This window comes from Coenobita brevimanus, chromosome 23 (assembly GCF_032717465.1).
Source record: "Coenobita brevimanus isolate Jiangsu-jjx chromosome 23, ASM3271746v2, whole genome shotgun sequence".
Taxonomy (NCBI): domain Eukaryota; kingdom Metazoa; phylum Arthropoda; class Malacostraca; order Decapoda; family Coenobitidae; genus Coenobita; species Coenobita brevimanus.
Window position 1 is genome coordinate 55,404,548 of NC_136976.1, and position 12,463 is coordinate 55,417,010.

Genomic DNA, 12,463 nt, shown 5'->3' on the forward strand with positions numbered 1-12,463 from the left:
CCGGTGCGGTACGATGCAGTGCGGTGTGGTGTGGTGTGGTCTGGGTGGTGTTACTGTGGTAAGTCTACGGGAGCAAATTAGTACCACCTTGCTTCCGAAAATCGTTAGTGAGAGACAGACGGACATACTTGTCCCTAGAGATGTTCCCACATGTAAAAGGCAAGGCCATTCACTCATTCAATCTGTCATCTGTCGTATAAAATGGTCTACACCAAATCAGTTTTGAACCATCCACAACCAGGCCCCGCTAATTTACCGTTTTCCTAAGCTGCTTCACTTCTTGTCTTAAAAATCACAGAGAGGCGGTCATCCCCACATAAATCATTTCATTCCACTCTGCGCTATTCCACTTACCCCCTCACCATCCTGGATGCTCAGACTTCAATGATATAGATTTCTTTAACTCCCTCCGTCCACCATCGCCACTCCTCCTCCTTACTCACTTTACTTCCGACATTTTTTGTATCAGCATCATACTCGTATAAGAGGATATTGAGGTGTATGAGGCTATAAGTAAATCGGTGAGGATGAGATGTTACGAAATCTCCTGAAGTATAAAGCCGCCAAATACAGTAATGCATACGTATTTGCTCGAGGGTCTGTGGATGAAATCTGTACTTGGCAAAAAAGTATTATTTGACCCGACAACTTTATCGCTACACTTGCTACACTGATCTGTACTCCCGTTGACTGAGGAGGTATTCGTGGCACCTCTCCATAATTCTCTGCTATTATTCTCCACGTTACGCCTTAATATATTCTTGTATGTTAGTCATGCAAACCATGTCGATATACCACAAGTAAACAGCATACGAGCAGAAGATGTTATGGGAAAAAAAAAATCGGTAAGGAAGAGACGCAGCGAAATCTCTTTTACCATTTAGAGCATGTTCACCAACTACATTATTGCTATCACTTGGAGGACAACCACACTTTAACCTCTTTGCCGTGATGACATCCTATCTAATATTTTATTCTTGCTACAGGCATAAGATTGAATTCGGTTTAAGGGAAGGCAGTGTAGTGAAAATGTTAGGAACAAAACATTAAACTCAGCGATTTTTATACTTTTTCAACCCCGATTCTCCCAGGTTCAGCTCCAAGTCAACCCGACACCCTTACTCTAAAATTATTACTCCTTTCAGTTTCAGTTTTCAGTTAAAAAAAAAAAAAGAGAATGGCTATGAACCAACAGCTGAATTCTATGGACTTTTTTCAACAAAACAGCATTCGTACACAAATTATTTTTCTTCACTTTTCCCAGCGAGTGTTGCCATACACGAAACTGATTTTTTTTTTTCAGGGTGCCCCTGTGAACACCGTAAAGAACCCATTGCATTACCCTTACCGCCTGCAGGTACTGAGGCACAACTTTAAGGATACTTGCTATAAGTAAGTGATAGTACATCCTTAAACATATAGATAGATAGATAGACAGACAGATAGATAGATATAGGTAAAGATATATATATATTTACATATATACATAGATAGATAAATATATATATATATATATATATATATATATATATATATATATATATATATATATATATATATATTCTTGTCAATACTAGATAATAATATTGCAGTTTCCACCTCATAGACATTCATCAACCCAACCACAATTTCCACATGGGGTAGGGTGTGCTAACGTCCAGAAATAGAGAAAGTTCGAATGTAAGAAACTGTCATCATCATCATCATCATCACAACCCTAACCCTCTTTTAAGAAATGAGGTGAGGTAGAAAAAAGAGAGAGAGAGAGAGAGAGAAAGAGAAAAGAAAAGCGCACATGAGAAAACTAAACAGCATATCCTGGGAGCCACACAGTCTTTCCTTCACACAGCAGGCTATCCTTGACACGGTATAATTTTCCCACGATCATCAGCGCAGGTGTAGACGTTTGGTGAGCAGAGGCGTATGGGTGGGGGAGGCGGGGAGGGAGGGACAGAACAGAGAAAAAGCCTTAGATTAATGCTTATCCTTTACACAAGTTTCTTTAAAGTACGTATTAAATTTCTTGCCTAATTTTCCTTCCAGACCACGACACGCAACCGTCACATTGTCAATCCATGTCTCTGTTTCAGGTCTAGGTACGAACAGGCTGGGGTAAATATGACCTTGCCCAAAGATCTTCATGGCCGGCCTGTGAATCGAACCCAGGATTTATCGGTTGTGGTGAGGGCAGAACTATATAGGGTTGGGGCTGAGAGAGAAGTCGGGTAAAGAAGCTGGCATTCGAATAGAGGGGGGTCCTATCGGATATCGGGGTCATGATTTGGACATTGAGGCGCATAAATCAGGCAGGAGGACATAAATCGGGAAGTGGGGAGCATAAATCCGGCAGTGACGGGCATAATTCGGGCACTTGGGGGCATAAATCGGGCAATGAGGGGCATAATTCGGGCAATGAGGGGCATAAATCAGCTAGTGAGGGGCATAAATCGGGCACTGCGGGGCTTAATTCGGGCAGTGGGGGACATAAATCGGGCACTGGGGCATAAATCTAGCACTGGGGCATAATTCCGACGGTGTGGGGCATAAATCGGACAGTGGGGGGGATGGAAGTCAGGCGAATGGCTTCGGTAAAGTCTGGCAAAATGGATAACAAAGGGCAATACAGTGTGATGTCGAACAATTTTATCCTAACTTACAATGACCTTCAAAGTACAAGAGTGCAAGTATCCGTCAGTATCCTCATTACAATGTTTATGTAATGAAAATCTGCAGTGTGTAAATTCCGATTATTTAAACTAACGTTTCCCCTTCACCGTGATGATTTTTTTTTTCTTTTTTTTGTAGCCTGTTCGTTTCTTGTTACCACCATACGAATATATTCAGCTAATAGGGTGCTTTTTTTCTGGTGGCATTAGATGGAACCTTCACCAGCCCCTTCATGACAACAGGTCTCTCCCTACCGGAATAAATAGTTTGGCGGTGACTGGAATTCCGTGAAAGTGACGTCCTCGGCCGAAAGGAGTTTAGATATTCAGATTTACAGGGTTCGCCCTCCCCCCCCAACAGTAGACACACACACACACACACACACACACACACACACACACACACACACGAGGTAAAAATCCATGTTATGGTAGTAAGCCCCCTAGATCGTATTGCGGGTGGCATAGGAGGCTTCTTGGTGCCTATTCCCCAGCGATTTATTTGAATATTGCGCCTTTTATCCTCTTATATGATAATGAAGCAAATTATAATCAGTAATTATATTTATATATATATATATATATATATATATATATATTAACAAAACAGTATATGAAAGTGTAATGTGCATAATGAGTCGCAAAGAAAAGGGTGCTCCGAATCCTCCAGTGCCAGCGAGGATAATACCTTTTTATAACGCCGGCCTGAGAGTAACGGATGACAATGATTTACTCGTAGTAGATTGGCTCAGTCACTGAATTATTATCTCGGCTATACTTGCATGGAAATGTTCTTTCAAACTGATAATACCAATCAAAGGATCCATCTTCCACTGCAAACCTCGAACGTGGACGAATTTTGAGCATCACACACCAAACCACTTCAGCTCAGGTCGTAAACAGTGAAACAATCAAGTTCTGATGAAAATTTAACTAGTGCGATAAATTCTCACAGCAACCACCTAACACGGTGTATGGCCAAATTAAGTGCATTTGAGAAGGCACCTGAAAGTTTTTAAGCTATTGTTTGTCTGTAAATATTATAAGGAGTTCTAAACTTTCCCACATGACCAGGGTCGGAAAACCGTAGTTCCACAGAGCATTATTTCTTTCCTTTCCCCGTATCACATCACTGCATTTGCCCAAAAGCGATGTGACTGACAAACTCTGGATTGCTTCCCTGTCGTAACCAATATTTGTTATTGTCGGAGAGATAATCTTACAACGTGGTCATCTTGTACTCTTTGACTTTATTGAACTGTCACCACACTGCCGGTTAACACAAGCCTACTTCCTAATCCTTCCCTCTATCACTCTCTACTCAGCCCACGCCCACACGCCTGTTCAAGATTTTGCCACATCAAGGGGTATGTACTGGATACAACAAATTTATCAGTTACCTGCTTTAATAATATTTGTTTTGCAGGACAGTAATAATGTTTGTTTTGGAAGGAAAGACAAAGATTTGTGTCCTTACAACAAGGTCCAAGCTTCACTTCCACACGTTAGAGTTGGTATCACAATACTGTCATGCTGCGACGTTTTTACTTCCATGCTCAATGCTTTCAAAGAACCAGCAACCTTTTTTCCTTGGTGTACCCTTTCAAACACTTCACCTTCCAGACTTCCATCCTTACTCATCACACTCCCCAAGTACTTAAATGCACCCACATTTTCCATTTCCTCATCATCCAACCTCACTATACATCCAGCGACTTCATTTCTCTCCAAAACCATAACTTTTCTCTCCCCATATTCACCTTTAGATTCCGTTTGTACACACACACTTCCAAACTCATTCACCAAGTCTTGCAGTTCCGTTTCTTCTTCACGTAACAATACAGTATCATCTGCAAACAACAGTACAGGCAGTTTCCAAACGCTGCCCTCACTTATTAGGGATGCTTCAACATCCACTGTCCTACCCTGAATCTCTTTTATAACCCCATTCATATACAGACTGAACAACCATGGAGACATGACACATCCGTTTCAATCCAACCTTCAAATAGAAAAATTCCATCCATTCACTGCAGCCTTAGCACCTTCATACATACTCATCACGGCATTCGACAGCTTCCCATTTACTCCATATATTCTTAATATTTTCCACATTCCTTGTCTGTCCACCCTGTCATATGCTTTCTCCAAATCCATGAAGGCCGCATACAACTCTTTCCCTTCTCTTGAAACTTTTCCACTAAAGAACTAAGAATGAATATCTGATCTACGCATCCTCTTCCCTTCCTAAAACCTCCCTGTTCTTCACCAATTAATTTGTCTGTTATTTCCTTAACTCTGTCAATAAATATCTATATACTTTTCCTATTACGCTAGGAAAACAACGGTCCCTATTATTACGACACTTCTTTTTCCTGTTTTCCTTTCTACAAGGGAATAATTATGCCTGACTTCAATCCTCTGGGGTTCTACCTTCCTCGCAGGCCAATCTGCACATCTTCCATATGCATTCTACTACTGTACTATCTCTCCTCCATGCTGCAGCATTTCACCACACATTCTATATTTTGACTTTCTGTATTGCATCCACGACTTCCATCCTAGTGATTTCTTCTTCTCTTCTCACCTCCCTCCTTCTCCCAGCCATTCTCCAGCCACGTGCTTTCATTCTCCATTTTTAACAGTTCTTTACTTTTTCAAACAACAAATCTTAGAAGAAAATTTGTTTATTTTATGCATCTTGGTCCAATGTCGCACACACTATTCAGTACCTCACCAAACCTATTCAGGATGACATTGCAGCTACTTCCTGAGTTACGTAGAGTAGTGCGGTACTTCCCCTTCACAGCTGGGGGTGTGGCTGTGTCGTGGTGGGGGTCAGTATGGAGGTGGTGCAGTGGAGGGACGGCTGCCTGCGGCGTTGTTTGCCCTTCTAATCCACTAAAATATGACAAACAGTTTCTTATATATTAGCGATCCGTCTATGATTCCTGAGAAACACTGGCTGAAATTTCGAAGTTTTCTCGCTAGAGTATGAATAGCATTTTCGTGGTGTTCCAAACATCTTGTTCATATCATATTATGCCGTTAACAGCTGGGATGATAATCTGTTAATAATATGACGTGCTATTCTTCACATATAAAAAAAAGCATCATGTTCATAGTGACATACTTATGGCAGAACAACCAGTGAAAGTTCCACTTATGATGGACAACAACGGCAAAAGTCTTTAAGAACTTTCTAACTGTGTTTTTCTTTTTTTCCTCTTTTAACTCCGCGCCGCCGGTTGGACGACAAGTAGCCTAATAGTTCCCAGAGTTTTGGTGTCATTCAGTCCCGCTGTGTGAAACAGTAAACTGCGTCACAGTTGGTTAAACACAGAATAGAGACAATTGAATCGTCATAGCACTAAATACCGTTTAACACAGGTGCAATGAGGTGCGTGTAGGAAGAGAAAGCAACGTCAACCCCCTCCACCCACCCCCACACCATTTACCACTACAACATCCTCTGCTGCAGGAACGCTAAAAGCCGTTGAACGTTTTCCTGTGTGTCCCGCGTGGAGGAGGCAAGGAGAGAGTGTGGGCGGGGCTGTGTGGAGCGTGACAGGAGCTCTCCCACCTCGTCTCCACCGCCAGTCAGTCTCCTTCAGCCTCCCGTCTTCTCTTCACCCCCTCCTCCTGCTCTCTCACGCCGCGCACAACTTTACGGAGAACTTGTTTATTTTTTCAGTACAGTCTTGCATTACTGAATTTCCCATAAAAGCCTTAATCAACCCTAACGAACCTAAAGAGGGAGCCGCCCATAGACCATTTTCAGCAAGTACATGGCACGGGAACAAAATTAGCGGTGTGTGCAGCTTACTCCAGGGAGGACTTATCTGATTTAGCAAAGCCTACTGAATCATTATAAGAACTGAGCGATATTTACGAACCCAAAGAAGTAAGCCACTGAAGCCATCTGTAGGCCACCTTCAGGTACGCAGCAGGAGAACGAAAATTGTTGGTTTGTGGCGGCAACCCAACAAATAATTTTTTTGGAGAGTATGGTTGTTGTCCTCGGATGAACACTGATACTGGCCGACTGAAGATATTCACCAGGTAAGTTTTGTTTCAGTTCCAATATTTGTTTAACCTTGTTCAGATCGATATTTGCAGCATCTAAAATTATGACGTAAAGAGATTTGGCTACGCGCACTGCGTTTATAAACGTTATTTCGTCAGCCTCCCGCACACCACAAACACACCCATTCCCAGCAACCGCAACTACCTAATGTATATCTTTAAGGCAATGTACAGTACTAGCTCAAGAAAATCTCCTCACTAGCTCAAATAAACAGTAATACGGTAATAACGAATGATAACAGCAGCAGCGGGAAGAAGAAAACAGTGAACACCGGTGTTGTGGTCGGCTCATCTGTGGCGTCATGGTATGTTAGTTATATAGTGTAGTGTGGTGTCCTGCTGTGGTAGAGTGTGCTGCGCTGAGCTGAGGTGTACTGTACCATAAGAAGGTGTGGTGCAGTGTGGTAAGGAGGTACTGCGTCCTGTGGTGCAGTGTTGTATGGTGAGAATGATGGTGTCGTTTCGTGAGGTTAGGTGTAATGTAGTGTGGTGAAGTAAGATGTGACTTAATGTGGGGAAGTGAGGTGTGTGTGTGGCGAGGTGTGGTGTAGTGTGGCGAGGTGTGGTGGAGTGAGGCAAAGGTGAGGTGTGATGTAGCATGGAGAGCAGTGAATAGTAGTGAAGTGTGATTTAGTGTGGTGAGGTGAGGCTTGGTGTAGTGTAGAAAGGGTGGTGTATAGTGGTGTGATGAGATGTGTAGTGTGGTGAGGGGAGGTGTGGTGTCGTGTGGTGAGGCTAGTGTATTTAGTTAGTGTGGTGGAGAGAGTTATGTTGTGTGGTATGATAGATTGTAGTGTGGTGTTCTAAACTGTGGTGGAGTGCAGTATGAGGTGGAATAGTGTACAGCATTTCGGTGTAGTGTGATGTAATGTTTTGCTGCCTCACGGTGAGAACTCAACACAAACTCGTTAAAGCTTGTAGGCTAAATATTTGTACTTTCATTTTGAGAGAGAGAGAGAGAGAGAGAGAGAGAGAGAGAGAGAGAGAGAGAGATTCCAAACATGTAGTGAGATGATGGACACTGCGTAAGACAAGAGAAGGGATACACTGAGTACGACTGTTTTAGAACTCGCTGTATGTAATGATATCCTGTAGAGTGTCTGGATTCCCACTATGAACTGTAATGCAGGGTTGGGCAGAAAAGAAGGAAGATGGTTTTGAAAGATAAAGGGATAGTGAACCAAAGATGTTGAAACAGCCGAATATAGGAATGTACTGGAATTAGGTCAATACACGCCAGGGTTGCCACACATAATAAGCAGAAACAAACCTGGATGTCGTAGGTATCAGGTAAGAAGCGTGCTGACAGCAACTGGGCCGGTGTCTGAGCCGGTGCTCTTGTGGTCCTGTCTGGACATGCGGGGTAGATGGATACAAGTGGTTTCTTCCCTCTCACCTTGTGCTCCTGCAGTTGTAGATTATTGTCAGAGTACCATCAGTATTAACGCAGAGTTGTCGCTGTCGCCATGCACTGAACACTAGGTGACAGGACAGAATGAACTCCAGATAATTCCGTGTCTAAAACCACTAAAACCAAATACTCATCAGCCTAGGCACAAAGATTCCAAGAATTATCAACATCAGTAATGACGATATTAACAGAGGACCATTTATTGCGCCAAAAGGTTTAATGGCATGTCAAAATAAATCTGGAGTCCATAAAATACTGTTAAACCTAAAACACGGTCTGAGGTAACTTTAAAGTCCTTTTGGTGCAGTAACGGCGCCTGTGTATGTGGAGCGGGGCGACCACCACACCACCCGCTGCCCCTACATCACGGCGCCTGTGGTCATGTTGCGCACACACACACACACACACACACACACACACACACACACACACACACACACACACACACACACACACACACACACACACACACACACACACACACACACACACACACACACACACACACACACACACACACACACACACACACACACACACACACACACACACACACACACACACACACACACACACACACATTAGACGTTACAGTCATCTTGAACTGAATGACTCTTGATTTGAACTTTGTAACTTCCTTTGTAATGTGCGGCTTTTGCAGAGTTCTTTGGTTCTTTTTGTTTTTGCACATCAAAGATATTATATATTTGTACAGATACAAACATTCATAGTTATGATGTGTATACAAACACATCTGAGTGCATCCATCATCAGTACAGTCAACACCCTCTTCCCGACACAGCCGTCAGCCAACTGAATGTCAAGCGACTTAACTGTCATTACAGCAACAACTGAAATGGCCGATGAATTTCCAATATGAGCTAATCAAGAATAAATCAGTGCAGTAGTCAAAACACGACAGGTAAGGCACTATGTCACTCATTCTTCGGATTGAGTCAGGATTTTGGTGTTCTCTTTTTGTCAGATCGTTTCTTAACAAGTACTTTTTTGTTCATGAAGGTCAGTTCTGGGATATTCAGGTCCAGTTTGGTTCATTCAGGCCATTTGATACTTGTTCAGATGCTTCACATTCAGTCTGGCTCCATCGGATCAATTAAGGTTCATTCAGGATTAATTAGGTCCATCCCGGTTCATGAATGCCACTCAGGTCCAGTAATGTTTGTCACATCCATATCGACCAAGACAAGTTTTTCAGTGTCCGTTGAGGGTAATTCAAGCCTAATTAGGTCCATGTGGGTTTAGTTAGGCCCACTCAGAGCCATTCATTTACGAGTGCATTAAGTCCATCCAGTTCAGTTTGGTTCATGAAGGTCGTTCACGTCTACTTCGGCTCAGTCAGATCAGTTCTTGCTTCATCCATCAAGAACCAGCTGTCCACTCAGGTTCACGAGTACCACTGTGATAGTACCAAGCCCCTCACATCCACATCGGCCCAGTCGGCTCATTTCAGGTCAGATTAACACAGATCTCCTATAGTCAGTTCAGGTCCAGTTAGGGTCATTCGGGTCATTAAGGGCCATTAAGATCCTTCATATCCAGTGCAGATCAATCAGGTGAGTTCAGTGCAGCACAGGTCCATTAGGATCACTCTGAGCCTTCATATCCAGTTACACTCAGCCACATCAGTTAGTCATTCAGGTCATATTTGATCCATTATTGCAATTTTAGCTCATTTCAGTCATTATCAGAGCAGACTAAATCAGTACATCACTATTTCAGTTAGTTTAGATTCTTTCAGTCACTTCAGGGTCAGAAGATCGTTTTATGTCAATACAAATCGAATCAAATCATGCCTCTTAATATTTTTTATGGTATAGGTTTTTCAGGTTGTTTTAGATCCTTCATATAAGTCCACCTGATTTAATCAAATCAGTACAGATCATTTCAGATGATGCATATGGAGGAGAGAGCCAAAAAGTCAGCCATATCGGTGTGATGGGTTTAACACACGTTGACTCAGATCTTTGAGGACTGGGTGGGGTGGACAAAGATGAGTGGGTGGGATGATGGTGGGTGGTGGGGCACGAATGGGGAAATATACCCTGTGAATATAGGTGTAAGCCATCTGATAAGCGTGGCAGTCAGTCATAAGGTGTGCACCCAATCAGTCCAAAAGTGGGTGGGGCGGGTGGAGAGCAGCAGATGAGATGGATGGGAAGGTGGTGACACATGTTGGGGGAAATATAGTCGTGTGGTGAGTGCTATAGGTAGACTGACAGGATGCAGATGAGAAGCTGCAGGACAAAAAATAAATGGAGTGGCCAGAAACGAGTGGGTAGGTGAAACTGGCAAAGATGGTGATGGATAGTGATGCGGAGCGGAACACATCCTGTGAAGATGGTCATTTTATTAGGGTCGATGTTGGCGATGGAAACGGACTTTTCATACAAGGCTGATGCCGGGGAACATAAAATAGAGGGATGGACAGAGAGGAATGGTAGGGACGAACGGAGATGACGGTGGTGGTGAGGCAAGGCGGCAATACTGTACCACGTGAAATGGGCATCGTACTGTACGTTGCTGTTATAGGCGTAATAATAATAACGTAAATTAAAACTTCCTTCAACAACAATAAAACTGTCATTAATAACAAAGTAACACAAATAAGAATCAGCCAAGGAAACACAAGTAGACCGACAGAATCAAAACTCTCTCTCTCTCTCTCTCTCTCTCTCTCTCTCTCTCTCTCTCTCTCTCTCTCTCTCTCTCTCTCTGTATATATATATATATATATATATATATATATATATATATATATATATATTATATATATATATATATATATATATATATATATATATATATATATATATATATATATATATATATATATATATATATATATATATATATATATATATATATATGAATGACCCCCTGCTTCAGTGAACACCACAATGTCCGGAAATGCGACTGTGGTCCCAAGCAGCGACTCAGAACAAACGATTGGAGACCCGTTCCCGAGATCAAGTAGTCCACTCAAACACTAACAATGAACCCCTCTATTTCTGTCACTCGTCACCCTTTGTGCACTAACACCCACCATCTGAGTTGTGGTTTGTTATAGTCGGCTTGTTTTCATCTTATTGAACTAGACCATGAAATTCGACTGGCCATTGTTATAAGGGAGGCATAAGTCTTTGTAGTTATCAATCATAGCTCCCCTCCTCTTTAACTACTCGTACAATGTGTCATCAGCTGGACTGATAGTGGTTAGGGATCTTTGTCAGGACAGAACAAATGCACTACAGTTATTTATCATCAAGGACAGGTGTGATAGAGCAGGTGGTGGCTTTTTGATGTGTCGATGGTGTGTTAGGGGAGAACTGCGATGTATTCTCTGTTATAGCCGTGGTTTGAATTCACGTCCGTTTGATTCTCATTCATGGCCTTACGCACTCGCCCAGCGCCCCTCGGAATTCGTCTTTCAGTTAACCCTCCCATGGCCGCGTCCTCACTAGTCTTTCATTCCACCTAAATCCAGGCAAATTTATTAAACCGACAGAGAGTTACTGGAGCCTGAGAGTCTGAAGTAAAGCTTATTACTCCAATCTTTACCACTTAAAACTAGAAGGTAAAGTACTCTGATCAGCCATTTATAACGTACTGAAAGGTATTACTAAATGGACTTAAACCAGAGTAGAAGATGTGAACAGGAGGAAGAGAAGATGAAAAGTAAGATGAAGAGACAGAAGTGTGTAATGTGGAGGAATTGCACTAACATATTGAAATGATGTGTATTATGAGACTGCAGGTACAACAGTTCATGTACGCAGAACTGTAATTCAGGTGAGGACCTACAAAGTATTGACCTTTCAGCTCCTGTGTCTCACGTATATGGAAAAATCTTAAACCCTGTATCCCCGCATTTTTAACATCGCGACGCCCATGACACAGACTGCCACAACTCATTCTTAGGTGAATAAAATCGTCTATAATATGAAACGAAAGGAGACGCGACCATGAGAGGATTAATGCGACAAACACAGTGGTCCTTGACAAACCTCGATATTATGGTGTGGGTGGTGTGGTATATGTTGTATATATGTGGCGTGACGGAGTGGCGAGGTTAGTTGTTGGCTCACGGTATGCCATTCGGCGTGCTCCCCAAGGCTCTTCCGCAAGCACGGCGGCACCTCCTCCCGTCTCACGCACATACACCTTCCACTCACGGCCACTGCTGACAAAACAAAAACCACTGGGAAAGACCGCAAGCATTTTCAACTCTTTTTATTCGAACATGACTTTCTATGTTATTATCGCCATCAGAAGGTGGTCG